Source organism: Sturnus vulgaris, chromosome 22, assembly GCF_052056855.1.
Source record: "Sturnus vulgaris isolate bStuVul1 chromosome 22, bStuVul1.hap1, whole genome shotgun sequence".
In the NCBI taxonomy this organism is placed as follows: domain Eukaryota; kingdom Metazoa; phylum Chordata; class Aves; order Passeriformes; family Sturnidae; genus Sturnus; species Sturnus vulgaris.
Genome location: NC_142264.1, coordinates 8,179,640 through 8,202,255, shown reverse-complemented (window position 1 = coordinate 8,202,255; position 22,616 = coordinate 8,179,640). Strand labels below are relative to the sequence as shown.

Genomic DNA, 22,616 nt, shown 5'->3' with positions numbered 1-22,616 from the left:
AGGGAGTTGTGCAGAGCCACAAGGGCCCCCCTGATCCCCCTTTTCTCCAGGCTGAGGTACCAGGCAGGCAGAACAGGCCAGAAACCTCATGGAGGTGATGAAAGTAAAACCAAAATCCTGGGACCACAGCAGGCAGAGTGAAGGATTAAATACCAGCAGACATTGTCAAACAACTCCTAAGTCTTACTGAGTATGAAATTTTCACATCACTCTTCTGAGAAGCTGGAGCTGGCCCTCAGTGGATGGCAGGTTTAGAGCCCATCTGTCCATAAAAATATTTCTTCCCAATGCTGCTCAGGAATGTTTGCCTTATAAGGTAAAGGAAAGCAGGAGAACAGAGCTGTTAAATGCAACAGATTAATTGCACTCAGAAGGTTCTGAATTGTCTCTATGGGCAGTCTAGGCACAGCAGGGGTAAGCAGGTACTGAGAGAGAGCTGCTGGTGAGGCTGGTTTTACAGGGGTTGGCACTCAGGAGACAAAAAACCCAAATTCTACCTGCACATGGAAGGAGCTTCACTGCCTACCCCTGTCCAGGACAGGGCTAAGGTGGGCTGCTGGTGAATGCACCTCTTCTTCTTTCCTATTTACATCAGACTTTATTCCTGCATTGTTTTAAAGAAAAACTGCCTTAAATTCCTGGTCTCTCGTTGCTTGGCTTGCCTTCCTTTCCATGGAGAACTCTGAAAACTGCAGAGTTGTGTTCACAACTTGTTCAGTGTTCTCTATGCAAGGTCATTAATAGTCCAGCCATTCCTCTGCCTCAGCAAATTGCATCTCCCATATCAGCTTCATTTCTTACTACTGAACTTGAACCAAATTTGGCCCCAAACCACAGGGATTACCCTCAATTTAATTTCTGTTACTTTTTTACATGTTCCTATTAATGCAAGCCTTGCAAACCACAGTATAGGATGTGTTGCAACTATTAAATGCTCATACCAATTTCACCAGCAGAAAATTGAGCTGGAGAATAAGGTGGAAACCCTCAATCCCATCGAAAATACACACAAAATAATGGCTTTAAGTCATTTAAGTCCCATGCATCAGCCACATTTTCTCCAAGCTCACAGGTGATCATATTGAATCCTTTCTGACTGCTCAGGGGCCTAAAATCAGTCACGTGCTCAAAGCTGGTGGTCTGAATTGGAACCCCAATTCATTTTAATTTTCTTAAACAAGAGTGAAAAATGTACAAACTCCTGTCAATCAGGCAACTTTTCCTGCTGAAAAGGATCCCTATCAGGATCAGGAGCAATCAATCTCCAGGCTGCTCCCAGTGTGGGGTCACATCCACAGCAGACAGGATTGCCCAGGGTGGGCACTGCACAGTTTTAACCCTTGCACCCAACTGCAAAACATCTGTAAGGACCAGAAACAAGGCATTGCCTTTCAAGACATTATTGCACTCTGCATCTGATCAACACACCATGGTCTGAAATAGCTCACAAAGCTGGCTGACTCGAAAAATAAATTTTCTAAAAAAATGAAGGCCTTTATGAAGGCACATGCCTTTGTCAGACTCTTTTTGGTTGCAGTGCACATCTCCCAGGACTGCCCTTTATGAAGACAAAAGCAAATATCAAGTTGGCAGCAATCCCACCCAGCCTGTATCTGTCCAAATCATCAGCTATGTTTTTGATTTAGCTGCAGTTTAGACAGCCAACCTCAACATTCTGAACAAGGCAGAGTTGTTTTAAAGATGCTCTGCAAGGAGAGGGAGAGAAAGACAAACCATTCAGAAGCAAGGGCAGCTTGGCCAGGGAAGGCTCCCGGGATCCTGATGGAAAAAGAAAGTGTTTGGTGTCTTCAGCACTCACAGATCCAAAACTGCTCGGGAAGGTGGGGAAATGAACAGAGCTCTTCCTGTAAAGCTGGGGGATTTTTCTTTTCTTATTTTGGAACAAAACCAGCATTTGTCTCTGTATTTGCCCTTGAAACTGTGCAAGATCTTTTTGATCAAGAGTTTTTTCTTTTCTTTGTCTTCTTTAGCATTGTCAAACTCTGTTTTTTTATTCATAGAACTTATTTCTGCAAGAGCATGCAAGGGGCTCACATGTCCCTGAGAGCACAGAAAAGAAGTGCTGAGGTGTGAAAAAAGAGGTGTGAAAGTCTAAAGGACCTGGGTCAGGTAAGCAAAACTCACCTACAGAAGAATGAGGAGGTGAGTGCTACATGTTGGATGCTCTTTACTCACCAAGGCTCAGATCTCATCTTCTATGAAAAGGTTTAAAATCCACATTATGACCAAAGATTGGTGAAATAATTTCCTTGAAAAGGAACTGGGAAAACATTGTTCTGAGCTTAATTTTTCTTCTAGACTGTATCAGTGTGGATAAAGCACAGGAGAATTGCACTGTTTGCAAGGGCTGATGTTAATGTTGGATGTGAAAAAATGGCAGCATTGAAAGGTGTAGGGGGAAAAAGAACATTGGAATCATGGAATCATGGAATGGTTTGAGTTGGAAGAAGCCTTAAACACCATCCAGTTTCAGCTCCTTACCGTGGTCAGGGACACCTTGCACTGTCCCAGGCTGGTCCAAACCCCAATGTCCAGGGACCCAGGGGCAGCCACAGATTCTCTGGGTAACAACTCTTTGCACTCACACTGGTGATCAATCAAATAGAATCTCAAAAGATGATAAAAGCTCTCAATCAACCTTAGAAGAGACTAAAATTGAAGGCAGAGAAGTGGATGTGTGAGGGAGGGAGATCACACCTGAGAGAACGGCTGGAGCTGGGCCAGGGCAGGCTCAGGCTGGAGCTCAGGGCAAGGTTCTTCCCCCAGAGGGTGCTGGGCACTGCCCAGGCTCCCCAGGGAATGGGCACGGCCCCGAGGCTGCCAGAGCTCCAGGAGCGTTTGGACAGCGCTGCCAGGGATGGACAGGCTGGGATTGTTGGGGGGTCTGGGCAGGACCATTCCTGGCCAAGTTACTGAGCTGGGAACCCCTAAACCTCAAACCATCAGCACAGCCCAGCCTGCAATGGCAAGAGAATGCACAGATGACAGCAGTGATGAACTGGCCAGGCCCTGCAGAGGAGTTACCAGCACTCATCACAAAGTGATGAATATTAAATACTCCTGTTTTTTTCTGAGAGCATTAGGGATTGGCCATGTAATGAAACACAGACATTCCTAGATTTTTATCTCACTGATTTCTCTTCACTGATCATTTTACAGCATAGAAGCAACTTAAATTCACCAACAAATAAATTAAATTTAGGACCTGGAGCAGAGTTTCAGCCACTCTAAAAAGGCTTTTAACAAGGAAGATTTTCTTTTTAAGAAAAGCTTCTAAAGCTGGTCTTAATATTTATTGGTTTTAGTAACAGGAAAAGAATCCAGAGGCATGATTTCAACACGGAGATCTCAGTCAGAGTTTTTGGCCATTTCTGAGGTGAAGCAATGGTCCCTCCAACACTCACAGCTCTATCAGATCTGAAATTAAGTCAGGCACCCCCTCCTGCACCCAGCACCTCTTTGGAGCAATGGGCTCTGTTTCAGCTCAATAGTCAGAGCACAAATAAAGGGAAGTTTATAAAATTGAGAGATCTGATATCTCCTCAGCTGTGTCACTGCAAACCCGTGTGTGCAGCCCTAGAGCACTGCTGCCCTTCCTGAGCACACTCTGCTCACAAACCTGCCAGCAACGCCACCTTCTGACCCCTGATTCCAAGGAAAACAGGATTTGCTGGCAGGACAGACATTCATTTACCATTCCATCTCGATTTCCTTACTCCCAAGTATCAATCCTCACAGCAGCAGCTCTCCAACAGAAGCAGCCACCTTTGGGACATCTGAGTTTTACAAACCAGAGCTGCCCAAAAATACTGGGAACAACTATTTGAGCATGCAATTTGTTCCAAGATAACTCTACAAAAGGTGGAAGTCTGACCCTCACACTGTTCATTCCTGTCTTTAATTCCCTTTCTTTTCAAAACTCACAAAACCTTTCACTCTGCTTCAGACCACAGGCTCACCCAGGCAGAGGAAAAACAACACCAGCCTGGAAGTTCTTCCCTGCAATGCATTCAGAGGTTCTTTTGCCAGGATCCCATCCAAAGATTCCAAACTTAAAAAGGAAGTTAATTGAAGGGGCTGGGCAGAAGGAAAAGCCTATCAAGTTATATATATAAAATACACCCCAAGCCATGTACAAGCAGAGCAGGAAGGTTAGAGGTGCCCAGAAGCTGGCTGGGATCAATCCAGCACTTACAGAATGCCCCAGGCCCTAGAAGGACTGACACAAGAGATACCAGCAAAGCCCCAGGGCTTTCCAGTAGTTCAGTCTCTCAGACTAACCTGGGTGTTGGCCTTTTGGATAACTTCTCCACTGTTCTGGCACAAAGTTTTAGAGGGTTTTCCAGAAATGACTTGCTTTGTTTGAAAATCCTGCAGTCAGCCCAAACAAAGTAACTGGAAGCAACATCTTCTTTGTGCAAACTGATGAGTCAGCCACTGGATTTCAATACTCGAAAATATTGGATTTGGTGAGTGCTTCTTGAATTTAACACCTGGGTGTGTTCAGAAGAGAAGCATTTTTCAAGAAGAGTGAGTGAGCCAGACATGACTGATGAGGTACTGCTGGGGCTGATGAAATATTGTCTAAGCCAGGTAAAGGAGCAGAAGGGTCCCACAGAAGGGAACCCTGACAAGTAAAATTGAGATGTGAGATAAAACATCTCCACCATGCTCACAAGTGGGGCCACAAGCACTTAAGGAAAAAGACAAGCCCTTATAGCACTTCTCCCCAGTATTCCCCAAAATCCAAAGAGTTTTCCCCTCAGGAATTCCCCAGGTTTGATGCTGTTTGCTGTTTCATGTGCCAGCTGCACAAGCTGCTTTCTGCATCCCAAACCTCCCTGAGCTGCCTCACACTTCTGCTGAATTACTGTGCCTTCTGCTCTGGAAACAGGCTGTTTACAAGGGGAAAGATCTTTGTAAACCTGTTGATTTCCACAGAACTATTTTTTCATCTCACTCTGCAGCTCCTCAGAATGCAGTGAAGATGTGTGTTTGCATGCAGGACTACTCTCCTTGCAGGTTATTCCAGAAGTTGCACACTTTAGAGTCTCCCTTCCTTGAAGTTTTCTATGTAAAACCGAAGTTTAAGCAGCTTGTTTCTCCCTCTAATTGATGTTTACTTTCTGTTGGTTCTGACACATCAGTATTTCCTTCAGCCCCTGAGAGCAGCGTGACGAATTACTAATTCTGACATGAGGAGTCACGAGTCTCTTATTTACACTGAGGCACTCACACGTCACTCATTTTCAGTTCTCTGGTAAAAAACGAGAAATCAAAAAAGGCCCATTGAATAAACAAAGTGTCCAGTAGCATAAATATTTCGCCTCCAGGGCTTCAGAATGTTTGACTGTGAGATAAGAAGCAGCTGTCACTGCTTTCCACAGCCTTCACTGGGAGAAAGAGATGTGGTTCTTCAGATCTGCTTCTGTTTCTTTCAAAATCTAGAAATGTTCTACTTGCACAGATGATGGTTCCTTGTTCCTTCCCTGCCCAGGCATCACCTGTGCTGGCAGGCACAGAAATGCAATTTTTTGGTGTACCCACACAGAGACATGCCATCTTCTTTGATCTCTAGGGATCAGCTTTCTGAGTGACTTCACTACAGGGATAAATTACTCTTCCCTATGCCAAATAAACCAGATTTAATGAAATATGTGAGTAACATGAAAGTTAACAACTGGCACAAAATTTAAGGGCAGTAAGGAAACCCACAAGATAATGCAGCAATTCTTTGCATAGCCCACCACTATTAATTTAAAAAAAAAAAAAAAAAAGTGATACAGCTCAAGGAAAAGCAGGGTAACACCCCTAAGAACTAGAACTCTTCTCATAGCCAGTGCAAATGCCATGAGCAGAAATAAATTACACTCTTTCTTCTCTCAAAATTGATTTATCACCAAGAAAATATTCTGAAGACTTAAAAGAAGCCTTGCTCATTTTCATGCATCTCTTCTGCTTCATCCTATGCTACTGATGGGGAGCAAAAGCAAAGCAAAGTTTTACTCAGGTCTGCTGGAAATAACTTCGGGTATCTCCTCCCTGCCACAGCCATGCCATTTATTCTGGGACTCTGAGAGCTGAGACCTCAGAGCTCTAGCTGGTAATTTTAACCAGACATTTTATGACTAATTTCATTTTTGCCCAAGAAAACACACACGGGCTGAATTTTTATTAAATATTCATCTAGAAAGTGTGAACAAGCCTGGGGCATTTGGGTCACAGCAGCAGCGATGTAGTCTGGCAAATAAATGATAAAATAGTTCTGAAGCACCAATTCTGCCTCTTCAGACAGCACCACTTACCCAGTGTGCTGATCTCCACTTCGGGAGAAGTGATCATTGTTTTCCTTGGCACTGAAGTTATCCAGCAAATACTCTTTTCTTATTTTTGTTGCAGACTTCAAAGGCAAATTGTTCTAGAACTCCCCAGTTTCAAATCAGAGGCTCAAAACCAACAAGTATCATTTCAGCTTCAGCTGAAACAATGCACTCCCTCTTCCCTGTTTCCATCTCCAGTTCACACTTCAAGCACACACTGCCTGCTGTGTTTGTACCATCCCCTGAGGATTCCTACCTGAGAGTTACAAATCAAGCCCTTGATTCTTCACTAATTGGGTAAAGAATGGTTGTATGGAGGTTTCCACATGAGGTACTTGAGAACCATGAAGTAATGAGTAAGTCTTGATGCAGGTGGGAGGCAGAGAGGCTGAACATGTTCAGCTTATCTCAGAATCGAGCTCTTTAAAGCTTAGGACTGCCAAACAATCCAAATGTTGAGCTTGGTTTTGGACCCACACCTGGTGTTTAGTGCAATAGTTTACATGACTTTAAGTTTTCCTAAAATCAGCTTCCATGGAGATATATTCCTTTGACACAACTGCTCCCTTGGACTATCCCAGGGCCACATCCCAAACTGATTTATTGGCTCCCTGAGACCCAAATTGCACTGCAGCACTTCCTAAAGTGTGGTTGCAGATGGGAACAAGAGGGAGGCAAAGCTCTTCTCTGGTCCTGCCAATGCCCACCTGAGCTGTGCCAGCTGTCCTCAGACTCAGATGCTGCTGCTGAAGTATTTCTGTACTGACAGATGGTCTCACTCCTAAAAAAAAGAGAATTATCTGTGAAGAACAGATGATTTTCCAGAAGCTTGAGATACACAGAAAAACTTTAATCTACTTGTAAGTACTTATAATATATTTACAGGCATCCTACTCCCATTTGTCTGAGTCACCAGTGGCCATGTCCTTTGGAAACCGAAATTTGGGACACGTGCTGAGGATGTGACCAGCTCCCAGCCAATCCCATTTATACAATAGCCTGCCTAAAATTCGGGAGAGAGAGGAACACAGAGCTCCAGACATCCTTTCATGCTGTTAGGGCTATTCCTACTTTCTGCTCAGCAAGGGGATGGGGATGAGTTATTCTCTCCAGCAGAGGAACTCCAGTTGCTGACGCTGTGTGCTCTGGGGTCAGAGCACTGGGATGTTTCAGCAGTGCTCCTAAGAGTTCCTGAAAGCTCTACCAGCAGCTAATGGATCTGCCAGACACTGATTCTTGAAAATATCATCAGGCTGGCTGATGGAAACTCCAGCCTTCCTCTCCCTCTTGTTTCATACATATATTGTGAGTATGATTTCACTCATGTTAAGCTTAAAACCACTGTCCCTTCCCTCACTTCTGACTCAGTGCCAGGTCTCCAGTGCTACTGCTGAGGCAATAAATTCAGCGTTGATCATGTTGTGTTTTTGTTACTTCCTAAGGAAACATAGGTGAGAAAAATCAATAACAAAATACAGAGTCTGATGTCTCAAGCAGAGTTAGCCTCCCCCTGGCCTGCAATAATATCTATAAAATAATGCTTTGAGCATTATTCCACTGGCTGGAGGAGAAGCTTGTTGTTATTTTGGTTACCTACACTGATTTATATGAATACCTGATGTGAGCCTTCACCTGAAAATACCCAGGCAGTTCTCCTGTTGCATTCCCTCCATGGTTGCAGCAAACACCAAAAGCTCTGTGGAGCTCACCTGACCCACAACTGATGCAACAGAATGGAAAACCAGGCTGCCTGAAGAAGCCTGCCCCTCCAAATTCCTCACAACAAATCTCTGGTCCAAAATGGTTTTCAATCCTACTTTTACAGCTTCGTATTTAAGTGCACAAAAGAATCAAAACAAAGGGAAAAGCTCCTGAATCCAGCAAGGAGCCCATGCTGGCACAGCCTGCTCCAGTAGCTGGCCTGCATCACACACACAGAAGCAAATTTATTGTACTTTTATTTAAGATTTTGCGTTAAAGGAGACCTCAAGGACCTTGTTTCAGGCAGATGCACTTCCAGCAGAACTCAAGTTCTCAACGTGTCTATAGCAAACATGAAAACTTGAACCCAGACTCGAAATTCTCAGGTGTTCTCAAGGTCACAGCTATTCATTTAAAATGTGCTGCTTCAGATTTTGACTTGAAATCCTCAAGGACAGCCTGAGCTTCTTTTTCCTCCTCAGTTTTCTTTACCACTTGGTTGAAACATTACAGCTGAACTAAGAACTGCTGCCCACAGGAGAAGCCCAACAAGCAGCTCTTAAATCCTCTGTGGTGATTCCAACAAACCTGGAATCCCTGATTCCCTGCCACTCACCATCCCAGGCTGTTCCAGCCCCAATGTCCAACCTGGCCTTGGGCACTGCCAGGGATCCAGGGGCAGCCACAGCTGCTCTGGGCACCCTGTGCCAGGGCCTGCCCACCCTCTGAATAAATGATTTCTTCCCAATATTCTATCTAACCCTGCCTTCTTTCAGTGTAAAACCATTCCCGTTGTCCTTTCACTCTCTGTCCATATAAAAAATCCCCTCTCCCTCCTTTTTATAGCTCTCTTAAGATCCTAGAAGGTGACAGTGGCCTAGATGGTCACAAGGGTAGACACCACCTTCACTGAAGGACAATTTTTCCATCTCAAGGATGGAAAAAAGCATCATCTGAATAGAGAAAACAGAGATTGTGCCTTTCTAAAGTGTGACCTGCCTTGCCACATCCAGGAACTCTCATGTCTTGTCATTACTATCCATGTGCAAACCCTGCCAGCTTAGATACATGGAAAAAACAACTCTTCCAACACCCACTAATCCGGAGTTTATAGTTCAAACCTTTTTTTTTTTTTTTTTTTTCCACTAACCACCTCTGATTCCTTGCCATGGGTGGAGCCCAGTGAGTCCTTCCTGCTGAGCAGCCTTTGCCCTTGTCCTTCCCATCACTGCTGTGGCTGAACCTGGAGCTGTGGGAGCAGCAGCCGTGGGCACAGCACTGCAAATACCAAACCAGATGGGATTGCCTCCTCCACGCTGTAAAAAAATGAGGAATGCTGAACACTGGGCATGTTTCAACACTGGGTGTTTCATTGCTGCACCAGGATCACCTTTTGGAAAAGCAAGCAGAGCACACATGAATTTTGGGGATTTAAAAACCGAGTCAAGGGGAGCCCCAGGTGTCTGTGACACCCCACGAGGGCTGTAGGGCTGTATCCCAGCTGGGAACTAAAAAGTGATGTGAATCCCAAACTGAAATGGCTTTATATTGCTCCAAACCCCCAAACTTATCAAAGAGAAGCAGCACCAACCTTTCCCTAGGGAAGTGCCAGCTCACATCCTCAACGCTGTGCTGGCCAAGGGCAGCCCTCCCTCAGCACTTGCCATGTGCTTTTTCTCACACTCCTTTTTCTCAGGCTGTGTTCACCCTCTGCACAGCCTCACCAGACATCCCCAGCTTCCCCTGGAAGCCAGGAAACCTTCCCTTGGGGAGTGTTCTGTCAGGAGCTGACCTTGTGGTGGGGGAACCTCTGCATGAAACAAAACATGAGCTTCACTTTGGAAAAAATCCCTATGAGGCCACTGAGGTCACGTACAGAGTTTTAACTTCACGTGACAGCAAAACATTTGGGTTTTTTTAAGTATTCACATAAGATCTTATTGGTTTCTGTACTATAAATAATTATGGCCTGGAAACAAACAGAAATTGAACATCTCAAGGCAGAGTTTAGCAGGTCACAAGGTTTGCAGTCTAGAGCAGAGCCTTGTAGACCAGACCCAATTCCAAAAGCAAGATCTCCATCAGTACTCTAGAGGGACAGAGTACCACAGGAATCCTCACAGACCACATGAAGGATGGAAAGGGAAGAACTTTGAGCAGTTACCTTGTAAATACATGGAACTTACTGACTGCAGCACTGGCAGAAAAAAAATCCATCCAAACGAAACAAAACAAACCCCAGAAAACAAACAAAAAAACAACAAATCAACCCTGTCCTACCCACCACACTGCCCCCCCTCAAAAAAAAAAAAAAAAAAAGAAAAAAAAAAAAAAAAACAAAAAAAAAAAACCCATCAAGAAAACAACCCAGGGAACATCAGCAAACATCAAACATCAGCACCAAGCTCCCAACACAGATCTTTGGAAAATGTGACCATTCAGTTGCATCAGACCTGCTGGCTAGAAAAATGGAATTTATTGAGACCTGATGATAGAACAGATTAAACATAATAATCTTCCTACTTGCAAATGATAGCTATTGAGATCAAGGCATCTCCAGTCCACATTCACAGTGATTTATATAAAAGATGTGGATCTCAACTACCTGAAAAACAATTAGTTACAAAACAGTTGTATAATCAAGTTAGGGGAATGTATTTATTCTGGGCCAACAGTATTTGAAAAACCTCCTTAACTTTTCCATGGCACAATCCTCCACAAGCCCCTCACAAATAATACACTGGAAAATAAAAATAACCTGCAAATAATTGTCTGAAGTACTGCACTTATCCTTCAGATCTCCACCAGGGCACCCTGGGTGAGGAGATTTGCTCTTTGGGAGATGAGGGTGAGTTCCTGGCAGTGCTGACAAATTCTCTCCTCACCCTCCTGAGCCAGCTGTGAGCCGCAGGCAGGAGGGGAGCTCACAGCTGAGAGTGCCCATGGATGTGGGAGGGTCTGGATGTGCCATGGGGACAGGAGAAAAGAGGAGGAAGAAAAGAATTAAAGGTGTCAGGTGAGCCGGGACCCAGTACATAGACAGGAGTTTGATTTTTTTCTGGATAAGACTTAAAAGATTTTCTGAACTTGAGAAGTTTCTGCAGCTCCTCTGGGCAAGCAGCTGATGAATGTTCCTCTCACATGAACAAACACATTTAGAGCTTGTAAGTCCAATGACTGAGCATCACCCTGCTGCTCCTGGAAGTTTGGCTTTCAGTTTCAGTGACAGCAGCTTGTTGTGAGTATTCCCAGAAGGAGCTGAGTGGATTCGCTGTCTTTCAGCTGCCATTAAATCAATAAAAAAGCCTCAAACCAGATCTTCACCTGGAGGAGCAGATTAGGCTTTTCCTTGTCTCATGTACATGTGCAAACTCCCTTGCCTGGAATGTTTGTGCCATTCACAAATCCCTAATTCTGCAGCAGCAGGAACCTCTCAAAAGGGAGAGGAGGTAGCAAACCCACCCCCAGCATTTTTCACATGTGGCTGAACCCTCCTGCATTCCAGCCAGCAGCACTGAGCATCCCAGAGTGTTCTTCCAAGGGCAAGCACTGTCCTTGGATGAGCACGAGAAACCACAACCTGAAAAACAATCATTTCCACCTTCTTGTGTTTATATATGTATTAAAAAAAAATCAGTTGCATGTGGGTTTTGTTGTGCCAAAACTGCCACCGACACAATGAAAGAAACCAAGTAAATATCGTTAAAACCAAGGTGTCTCCAACACATGACCTCAGCAGTGCAGGTCCCAAAAGAACACTCTGTGCTCCTCCTGGAAAGTTAGAAAATACCACACATGCACCTCTTGAAATACAAATCAGGAGTTTCCAAGGCACACAAGTGAGCTGTGCTCAATATTTTATGTAATATTTTATGTAAGGTCCTACAGCCAGCCCAGCTTTTTATCACATATGTGGTTCTACTCGATATCATATTCTGCTTGATAAGGTTAAATTAATATATCCAAGTTGTGGTTTCTGGCACTGCTGCCAGGTTGAAGCACCTTTGCTCCTGCTGTGACTCTCCCATCACACAACAGAACAAGAAAATCCATCTATCTACTCACTCACTGCAACAAAATAAAAAACATCTCCAGCAGGTTTTATCAGCTCTGATAGTTCAAATCTATCTATCAAAATAAGCAAAAGCAGGAACACAAAGCCAGCTTTGCATTATCAAACTTAAACAGAGTAATCTGAAGTGCAATGATAGTTAAAAGGAAAAAAAAAGGATTTTTAAATATTGGGCATTGTGGAAATATCACAGTAGTAGAAACTCCACAGTCAGGAAGTGTAGAGGTAAGAAATGCCAGAACTGAGGGGTTTTTTCCCAGCTTTGAAAGAACCAGGCACTGCTCGTTAGAGCCAGCAGTGTGTGAATGGAGAGCAGCCTCACAAACATCGGGGTTATCTCCTCTCACCTCTGACAAGGCAACTAAAGCTCATCCAGAGCTGCTCTAAAAACAAACCAAACCAAACAAAAACCCCAGACAAGCACACAGAGGCAAGGCCTTTCCTCAGTTAATGCCACTTGCTGACAACAGAGAAGCAGTCTGCTGATAATAAGGTAGGCAGGAAGCTGTTCCCTAAAGTTTTAGAAGGAAGACACTGATTTCCAGGAATATAAACAAAAACAAGAAGACATTTTAGGCCTCCTTATATGCAGCTGCTTGTCTCAGCCTCATTTCATTTAGTGGAGCAAGTGCTACCAGAGCTTTAGAAATGCAATGTGCAGCAAAACCTCTGCAGGTGCAGGTTTGAAACCTCATCCTCTGCTGCTCAAGTCACACAGAGGCCACAACCAGGGCGTTCTCTAAGATGTATTCTCTGATTTGTCCTGTCTAAACAAAATTGGATCACTAGCATCAATTTCCTCTCTTTTTTTTGTGGATTTTTTTTGTTGGTGTTTGCTTGTATTTTTTCTTTTCAATGCCCTCAGTTTTCATTGCTCTTGCTTTAACATTAATTTTCTCTCTTTTTCAGGGATTTTTTTTGTTATTTGCTTGTGTTTTTTCTTTTCAATACTCTGAGTTTTCATTGCTCTTGCTTGGGTGCAAAGGCAGAGCTCTCTTTTGAAGACAGATTGGCCATTGCCTGGGCTGTTACTGTTCAATGCCCAGGGGGATGGGACAATTTGCTTTTTGAGTAAGTTTATTTACAGAACTGTGCTCAGGCAGGAATATTAATTACACTCGTTGTGGTCAGAGTGACTGTAATAATGCAGGGGAACATTGAACCTGGGTGCATTTCCAGCACAGATGCTGCAGTCTGTCACCTTGAATCCGTGCTGCCATTTAACTCTCACACCCAATGCTGCCAGGCAGAACATTTTGCAGCTACTTTATCCTTCCTTTATAGTGTTATAGAGCTGATGAGGATCCTGCTCTCCCCTGAAGCACTCCCATTACAATTTTCAGTGCTGAGCAGTGCTCACAGCAGCCAGCATCACTCCCTGAACTGAAAACAAACATCATTCAGAGCTAAAGAGTCATCACCACATGAATGTGAAAGGCTGATTGGCAACTGCTGGGGCTCTGAAGGTTTAGGTCTAATAAAAACTCCAGGAAGGAGATGTTTATGCTTTGGGGAGAAGCACATCCTCAGGCTGTGCCCCACTGAGGCTGGAGCAGAGCAGAAAAACCCCCTCGGTCCTGCCAGATAAAGAGAGGAGAAAAACGAGCCCAGGCAGGCAGCACACAGCTCCTCAGTTCTGCCTGGACTCAGAGCTGGCTCCACTTTGTGACAATAAATCACCACAGGGCTCACTCAGGCCAGGACACAGATGTTGAAAACAAAACACAAAGCTGCTTTACATGCTATTGTTTATGGTAAAATAGCACCAGGCAGGGATGCTCGATGCTCTGTGGAATATTGAAGAGTTTTCCTGCATCACTTAAGGGTTTATCCTATTGATACCTGGTGAAAATGAAAGCTCTAAGTGCAGCAGAGTGACTTCTGGAAGTTGCTGCTCAGCTTTGGTGTTGAGATGCCTCAAATTCAATTAAACCCCATGAGAATGAGCATTGTACCTTATTTAATGTGTTCATACCTGTAAGTGATGTCAGACACACAATGAATTTTATCCAACAGAGAACTGTAGAAATCTGGAATCCAAAGCTCTCTCTGCTCCTGCTACAGCTGGGAACATTTCCAGCAGCACAGTGATTTCTTGGAAAGTCCTGATTGAAGAGGTGACCTTAGGTGACAATTCCTGAGAACAAGCACAGTGAACAGATTGGATGATAGACTACCCAAGGAAAGCTGGCAGTCTGCTGTGCCTTCTGCCACCCCCTCAGTGCTCCAAAAGGTGAAATGCAATCAAATCCTTTGAAAGAGAGTTTAGACACCAGCCCAGGGGAGTGCTCAGTCCCCAAAGTGATGCAGCTGAAAGCTAATGGATTACTCTGAAACCAGCTGTAAATTCATGGTCAGTGCCTGCTGGGTTAATCCTTGGTGTTTAATGTCAGCAGAAAGAGTCAAACAGGCTGGGGAAAGAAAAAGCTCACTGATAGTTTCTTGTTTTATTTATTAATGACATTGCCATGGCTTTGGATAAGAAACTCATCCCAGAGCCACACTCAGATGCACTAATGCATTACTTTACATAATTTTGCACACACCAACAACAGAACTTGAACCACAGACCTGATGAAATATGATTTAGCACAAGCAGTTCTGGCAAAAGTAATTAAGAATAAACAGAATAGCTGTCATCCCAGCTTGGTTGTAAATAATATCCTGATACACCTGGGAAAGTACCAGAATGAGAATTTATCAGAATTACAATTCTAGGAGGCTTAACATGTAATTAATGCTCACAACTCATTTTACTCAAGACAAACAGAGGAAGCAGCAGGCAGAAAAAGCAAAAATAAGGAGAAGAAAAATTTCTACTGTATTTTCCCAAAGTAGGGGGAAGAAGGATCACAAAGAGTCCTGACATGAAGGGGAGAAGAAACCTGCTTTGGGGAAGGCACAACACAGAAGCTTACACCAATCATTAACACCTAAACATAACTAATTAATCCAATCCTATAAGAGAAAACCCCTTCTCCATATACCATCTTCCTGCATATGCTGCTTAAATATTTGCAAGAAATTTAGACGTGGCATTGCCTTCCCCCAAAAAGCTTCTCAGATCACTAAAGGCAAGGCAAGGACAGAAATGCTAAATTTATAGTCCTAGCTGGAAAGGCTTTTGAACAACTCTGACAGATCAGTAATAAATTACCATTATCTGGCTGCACATTCCCACCTACTGTCTCATGTAATGTGGAAGGAATGAAAAAGAATCCAGGCAGAAAGGAGCAGCACATAAAAACAGCTCCCTGGAGTCCCCAGGGAGGAAAAATGAAATGCCTCAAGAGTTGTTTTGCATGAGCAGCAGCCATGCTAAATGCAGCATCACATCACCCTGATGGACACTGTAAATCATCCAAATACCACCCTAAGAGAGGTCCTGAATCCAACTGCCAAGCCAACATTTCCCTCTGTGTGTCAGGGAGCAGCCAGGGTCAGTCACCCCACAAACACAGGCAGGAGCAAAAGGAAAAGGTCAGAGGAGGGTCTGGGACTGAGGATACAGCACAGGCACTGAGGGCTCCAGAGCCTGGGGCCAAAGCCAGGAGAGGAAATAAACCCTGCACACACAGAAGGGCCCTTCCAGGGGTGCCCATGTGGCACCAAGGAGGCAGGAACGGGGAAAAGGTGAGAAAGATAAAGAAAATGGTTTTTTGGATTTTCCAACCGGCTCAAGAAAATTCACTTTGCATCAATCTACGCTGCTTGTCTCAGACTTGAATCTTTTTAGCTTATTCCTCTTTTGAATGCAAAAAACTCCCCAAACCCTAACAGTGACTTGAAGGCTTTCTTTTGAGTCAATATGCATTTATTTTCAAAGCAGAAAATACAGAAAATGCTGTTTAGAAAACAAAAGAAAGCAAATCGAGGTGCAAGCATCACTTGACAGTATTTTTTATCTTTTCAAAGGCTTTTCCTGACCTACTCAGGCCCAAACTACCTGTAAAATTCAAAGTGCATTGGCAAAGAGCTTCAGCATCCCCCGAAAATCTTTTTCTTCTTTAATATTGGTCCCCTCACTTAAGCAATACCAAAGGCAGATCCTTATTCCAGCTCAACCACTGCAAGTGGAAATTTTAAACCTCTGAAAGCCTTTTCCTCCTAAATCACTGATTAGGAGGCAAGACAGTGAAAAACAAAAACTATTGAATTTATGACCAGCAAAAGGCATCAAATAAAAAGTTTTCTTGTTATCTGCAAAAGTGTTTATTGAGAGATTATGAAAATGTCATTTGTACTGGAAGCCTCTCCACGCTGAAGCTGGGTCAACACAATTATTACAGCATTTTTCCCTTGGTTGGGGGACCCTTGAATGTGTTGCCAAATGTCCTTGTCCCGGCCAGATATAAACCCTGAGCTGTTTTCCTTGCAGAAGGATTTCCTGTAACTCTTCCCTCCATCCTTCACAGCTTTGAAGGATGGGCTGTGTGGCAGAATGGGTGTGACAGGTTATTACTAAGCCACTACAGAAGCAGGAAAACTTCTGGAAGCGTGGCAAGAACAGCATTCTGAAGTTCAGAATTTAAGTTATTTTTCCTGAATTTATCTGAGTTCCCAGCTCCCATAATCTATCCCACATTGCCTGATTGAATTTTGCCTTCCAACCCCAACTGTTGGAATATTTGAACATTTCTTCCCTGATTTTAGGCATTAAAGCTGTAGGGAGAAGTCTTGAACATGGGAATCCTAAAATTTCAGAAGCTAAAAGAAAAAAAAAAAAAAAAAAAAAAAAAAAAGAATGATTAAGGCTGTCTTGTGATGAAGTTGTTTTAATGCTTGGGCAAAGCAACACTGACTCACTGTAGCCATGTCAAATATCCCCAAACACCCCTGGCGAGCCTGGCCAAGATTTGTGCTTAAAAGTTCCAGCTGTTTACGAGGTATTTGTGTGGGGGAAGGATGTGGCAATAATTGCATTGCTTCTAATTGAAAAATGGGTGAAAGGATTTTCCTACAAATTCCCCAAAATAAGTGAGCGAAACCAACTGCGGGCAGGAAGGAAACCAAGGACAGATCCCAACAAAAATAAAGTTTATGAGGGGAATCTTTCTGCACCTTCAGCTGTGGCTGGAGCTCCCTGGGGTGTTCCAGGGGTAGATTTTGGAAATGGAGATGTCAGGTTCTCTCACAAAGCTGCCTCAGGGTGGGATTCACCATCCTGGCCTTGTGCACTGCTAACATTTGGCAGAATTTCCAATGCCAAGACCAAGGGTAAAACACCAGTGATTGATTTTAAATGGTGAAGCCTAAAATGTTTCCTGTCTGGTCTGATTGCACCTCATCTGTCCCTGTTCTGAAATCCCAGCAGTCTTGGTCCTCTGGGGAAGATCAGGAGAAGCTGTAAAATGGATTGTCCCAATGTATTTCCATGGGCCAAATGTTTTTGGTTGTTCTCTTCCAGGCCAGAATAAAGTTTTAGCTCAATCTTTCCACATACACAAAGACAAACCAAGATAATCACAGTCACTTTAATCATTAAGAAATTGTTTCATCTCCACAATATTTTAGTTCTCCAAAACATGTTCATGGATATTTTTGTAAAACTCAGAGATATCTTGGGAATTTTTTCTAGCTTTGCTCATTTGTGCCTTTGCATGTTCATTTGGTTTACACTTGCACAAGCTGTGCATCCTCCCTCAGCCCAAAATATGCTCTCTGCAAATGCTGGAGCCCTGAGCTGCTGATTTTTGGGGCACAAGATGGGATTAATCTCATTTTGTTGTCTAGAAGTCAGGTGTTGAGCCCAAGTGGAATGTCTGGTCTGTGTTCCTGCCAGTGAAGAAACAAGTCCATTAAAAGAATGAACAGCTACACTGAGCTCACACTTCCACATTCAATAAGAGTGAATAAAAAACGGTTTTCTGCTGCAGATTATCCAGCATTAAGAAATAATGTCACAGTGGTTTAATTTCCAAATGTACAGATAAATATAAACCCTTCTTCAAGGATCACTTTGATCCCACAGGGATCCAGAGTCCACCCTCTTGTTGGATATGCATTTTAAGGGTACATCTGGGTTTAAGAATCCCAGTGTGCAAATAAAGCAGCTTGGCTTCAGACTTGCAGGCAGAAATCCCACAGCATGTTCACAGAAACAGCTTTTTGGCTCGAATTTCTCTGAAGGGTCCCACTTTTGGTTTAATTGCATTCTGTGGAAATCAAAAGTAAAGCTATTTTTAAAATGGAGAGTTCTCCTAATGTAGAATGTTTTCAAGGGAGCTGCAGTTTGTAGAGAAGGATCCTCCACCAGGCAGGGCAGAGTGAGGAAAACAAAATCTGAGCAATAACTGAGACTTCTGTGCAATCAAAACTCATTCCAGCTTCTGCTGGCTGCACAAAAGGCCCAGAACAAAATACTTTGGAGTTCCCTAAGGAAATGTAAAATATGGTGAAGTCTGTGATTTCTGGAGGTGCATTTCTTGCCTGTAAGATGGAAACAGAGTCCTCAAATTGTTCTTTGTGGAAACTGAAAGGCAAAAAACAGGAGCAGAGTGGGAGAAATTACAGCAGAGTGCCTTCACGAGGCTTGCTGTCCTTAGAGCTTCCACCTCAGCACTCACATAAAATCACAGAATCATCAAGGTTAGAAAAGATCTCTTTATTACTGTGATTGCTCAGCTTCCCATCAATAACGATTCAATATTTCTAATGCATTTGTTATAAATATGCACAGAAATAACACATAAGTGGCTTCATTTTCTGCTGCCTGCTACCATTTACTTTTTCCTATGCAATAGAAAGTGCAAACGGATGTGAGACTGTCCCACATCACCGTGTGAGTGTCCAAGATCTAATTTGAGAATCGAAATGCAAATGGATCTAATTGCTCCTTGCATAATACAATTGTATGTTCACTGTCTTTAACAGGGTGCCCAGAGCAGCTGTGGCTGCCCCTGGATCCCTGGCAGTGCCCAAGGCCAGGTTGGACATTGGGGCTTGGAGCAGCCTGGGACAGTGGGAGGGGTCCCTGCCATGGCAGGGGGTGGAACAGAATGAGCTTTAAATCCTCCAAACCATTCCATGAATATAAAATATAAATCCCTCATATAGGGAAAAAAAACCTGAAATTCAACATGTCAATTTGAGAAGCTGGAGGGATAAAAACCCCAAGCCTGGTACTAAACTAAGCTGGCTTTTTTTCAGCAGCTTAGGCAAACAGAGACCCAGGGAGAAGAAACAAAGCACCATGAGTGACCTAGCCCTGGTTGTGAGCAGGAGCTCGGGAGAACTGGCATGGAGAGGAGCAGGAGAAAGTCTTGGAGAGGACTGCATGGTCAGGGTGCAGGCACAGGGAAGGGATAAAAAAAGGTGGCTCATGAGTCAATTAATTAGGAGTGAATAAAGAGCAGTTTTCTGCTGCAGATTATCCAGCACTAATAAATAATGTCACAGTGGTTTAATTTCCAAGTGTACACATAAATAGAAACCCCACTCCACACCTACTCCCCCCATTATAGCAAAGAAAATCAGTGAAACCTGGTCTTGTGTTCTACTTTCTTAAGGAAAGAGAATTCAGATAAATAGAAACCGTGCATGGCCAGGGTGCAGGCACAGGCAAAGGATAAAAAAGTTGTCTCAATGAGTCAGTTTGAAGGCAAGCTTTGCTCTGGCTCAGAAAAAAGGACTAAAGACAGTCCTTGCAGTTCAGTCAATATCTCAATGCTTTGGGAACAGCAAATGGAGCCTCAGAAATGAGGAGTGGTGCAGGGGGAGACTCAGGCTGGTGGGGAGGGAGGTGTTCAGGTGAGTTTGGGTGAATGCTGCACCACCTGAGCCTGCAGGAGTGTTTGCAGCAATCCTCCCTGCAGGAAATGCTCCTGCAGGAGCGTGGATGTACACAGAGCTCCACTGAACAGCCACTGCCAGGGTAAAAACTTCGTGAAAAACTCAAACAAAAGTGGTTTTAAGCCTGAATGTGAAGCATCTGTGAATATCTTTAGCAGGAGAAGAGATGAATTTGATGTAAAAAGTGTATTCTTCTGTCCCTCTTCCTTATCTTTCCTGGTGCAAGCTCAGTGTGATTGATTTGATGTTAAATGTAGCAGGGCTTGCTCTGCAATCTGTGTCTGTGGAGCAGGAGATCCACGGGGTCATGTCATCCACTCTGAGCAATTTCTCTCATGTAAATGGAGAAATCTCTGCTGGGAAACGATGCCCGCAATTTCCTTACCCCTAAACAAGGTTTCCTTTTCCACTGTCTCATCTTTGTCTCCTTAGAGGAAGAAAGTTTTATTTTCAGAAGAAGAACAAATAGGAAATCGTGAGGAGAAACCCTTTCTGTGGTCAGTGGCCTCCAAATTTCATTTCTTCTCTGAAATCTGCTGGTATTTGCTTTAGGTATATATAGTGGGGTTTAACCTTGCAGATTTTCTACATTTCTTAAATCTCACTCATAAAAATGAATAAAAACCAGATGATCACCTTGCTTGGCTTATGCTTGTTCCATGTTTATTTATTTCTATTTGCATCTCCTGTCTTTGTCACTCACTCTCATCCACCTTGTTTATAAACCCTGATGCTGCTTTGTGGTTTGTTTTTTGCCTCTCCACACCCATTCCCCCCATTACAGCAAAGAAAATCAGTGAAACCTGGTCTAATGTTCTACTTTCTTAAGGAAATAGAATTCAGGAAAGATGAATTGCATGGTTAAAGCAGCAAAAGGGGAGAGGAAGGGGAGTGATAATGGGACAGACTTTGTTCCAAAAGTAGAGGCTGACTTAGCCAGACCTATCTACTGTTGACTTTAAAGAATTTAAACTCACAGAGCTGGACTCTGGTTAAAGAAGCTTTGACTCACTGCTAAAAATGTGCAAACATTCAGATAAGATAAGAACCCTGAGCTTTTCCTTCATAGTCCTGAGGAATGGTGTTGTACCAGAACGAGGAGGGCTGTGAGCAAACACCCTCCTGATGGCACCGTTTTGTCCTGAGCTTTTATTTGTCCCATTGCTCCCTGTCTGCAGATTCCCCATCTCCTGGGCTCCTTCCTTCCTGCTGGGCACGACTTCAGGGATGCACTTGAGACAAGATGAAGAGCAGTTGGAGGAAGCCTGGAAGAGCAAAACAAGAATGATCAAAGGTTTAAAAACAACCCTGACCTTTGGTGTATGAATGGGGCTTATGAAATGTGGAGAGGAGCAATGAGAGACACATAATGTTCTTAAAATACTTAAAAGTTAGCAGCAAAATGTGAAAATGTTCCCCATGTGCAGCGTAAATAAGAATAGTAGTGAAAGTTTTAAATCACAGCAAAGGAAATGTTGTCACAGGATGTTCTGAGGAGACTGAGGCACTGAATTGCCATGGGGTGGGTGGCCTTGCTGTCATTGCAGAGTTTTAAGAACAGAAGACTCCAGCACTCTTTTGGAAATGAGGTTAATTAACTCCAGTACCAAATCTCAAGGGGAGAAAATCTGACCCTTTCAAATCAGTGGGATATTATGAAGAACATCCTTGTGTGGTTTTCCTTTTCAGTTTCCTCATGCTAAGCAGAAATATTTACTATAATAAAAGCATTTGAATGGCAAAAAGCCCTTTAAAATATTGTCATATATTATCCCAAATTTCATAAAGCTGGTGTTTTGTGTTTTCTTCAGCTTTTGGTGAAAAGTGAATTATGCTTTTCTTTTTTCCTGAAATAGATGTTGGGTTTATATCCCAATGGGAAGCACATGAGTACTTTCTTTCCAGTTCTCTTCATGCTAAGAACAGCACAAGAATCTAAACAAGTCCTGTGTGTTCTTTCATGCTGGTGCATAAAAATCAGTGTTTGACTGAAGAGACACAAAGCAGAGCTTTTTCTGATGTGCAGATCATCTTGACACAGCAAAGCCAGCCTTGGGCCTAAGGGGACCTGGGTTATGGATGCTGCTCCAAAGGTTGAGGTCTTCATCTTGCAGGATGAGCTCCTGACACAATTCCACCAAATATCCCTTGGCTTGGGATGATCTGAAGCTGGCAAGGACCAAGAGAAAAGGAAAAAAAAAAGATTTTTCTTTTCCTGCAAACATAACTGGCTATTGGCCAAACCCACCAGACCAAAGCTCCATCTCCCCTCAGTGTTCAATGCTCTCTCTGATGAAGGTGCTGTTGCTGAATCCTTGTCTTTAAGCCAGTTTTGGGTACTCCCCAACCCCAGTTTTGGTTTGGACCAGTGTGTTGTTTGTGCTTGCTCTGAGCAACAGCTCAGCAAAGAAAGAATTTTCTTCCATCAGGGATAGGGTTGGTGAGCAGTTGGCAGGATCTGTGATAGCTCCTCTCTGCTCCCATAGATCTGGAAAAGACAAGATGCATTTTATTTTATTTTATTTTATTTTATTTTATTTTATTTTATTTTATTTTATTTTATTTTATTTTATTTTATTTTGTTTTGTTTTGTTTTGTTTTGTTTTGTTTTGTTTTGTTTTGTTTTGTTTTGTTTTGTTTTGTTTTGTTTTGTTTTGTTTTGTTTTGTTTTATTTTATTTTATTTCATTTCATTTCATTTCATTTTTTTTG

The 22,616-nt window shown here is 43.2% G+C and overlaps 1 long non-coding RNA gene across 1 annotated transcript; it reads left to right on the top strand.

The window, feature by feature from the left end:
• The first annotated feature begins 1,750 nt into the window (after positions 1-1,750).
• On the top strand, positions 1,751-21,339 carry LOC148221445 (uncharacterized). Its single transcript, XR_015808017.1, has 3 exons — positions 1,751-1,841; positions 2,022-2,130; positions 21,084-21,339. It is a non-coding gene; the product is annotated as an uncharacterized LOC148221445 (long non-coding RNA).
• Positions 21,340-22,616: the final 1,277 nt, after the last annotated feature.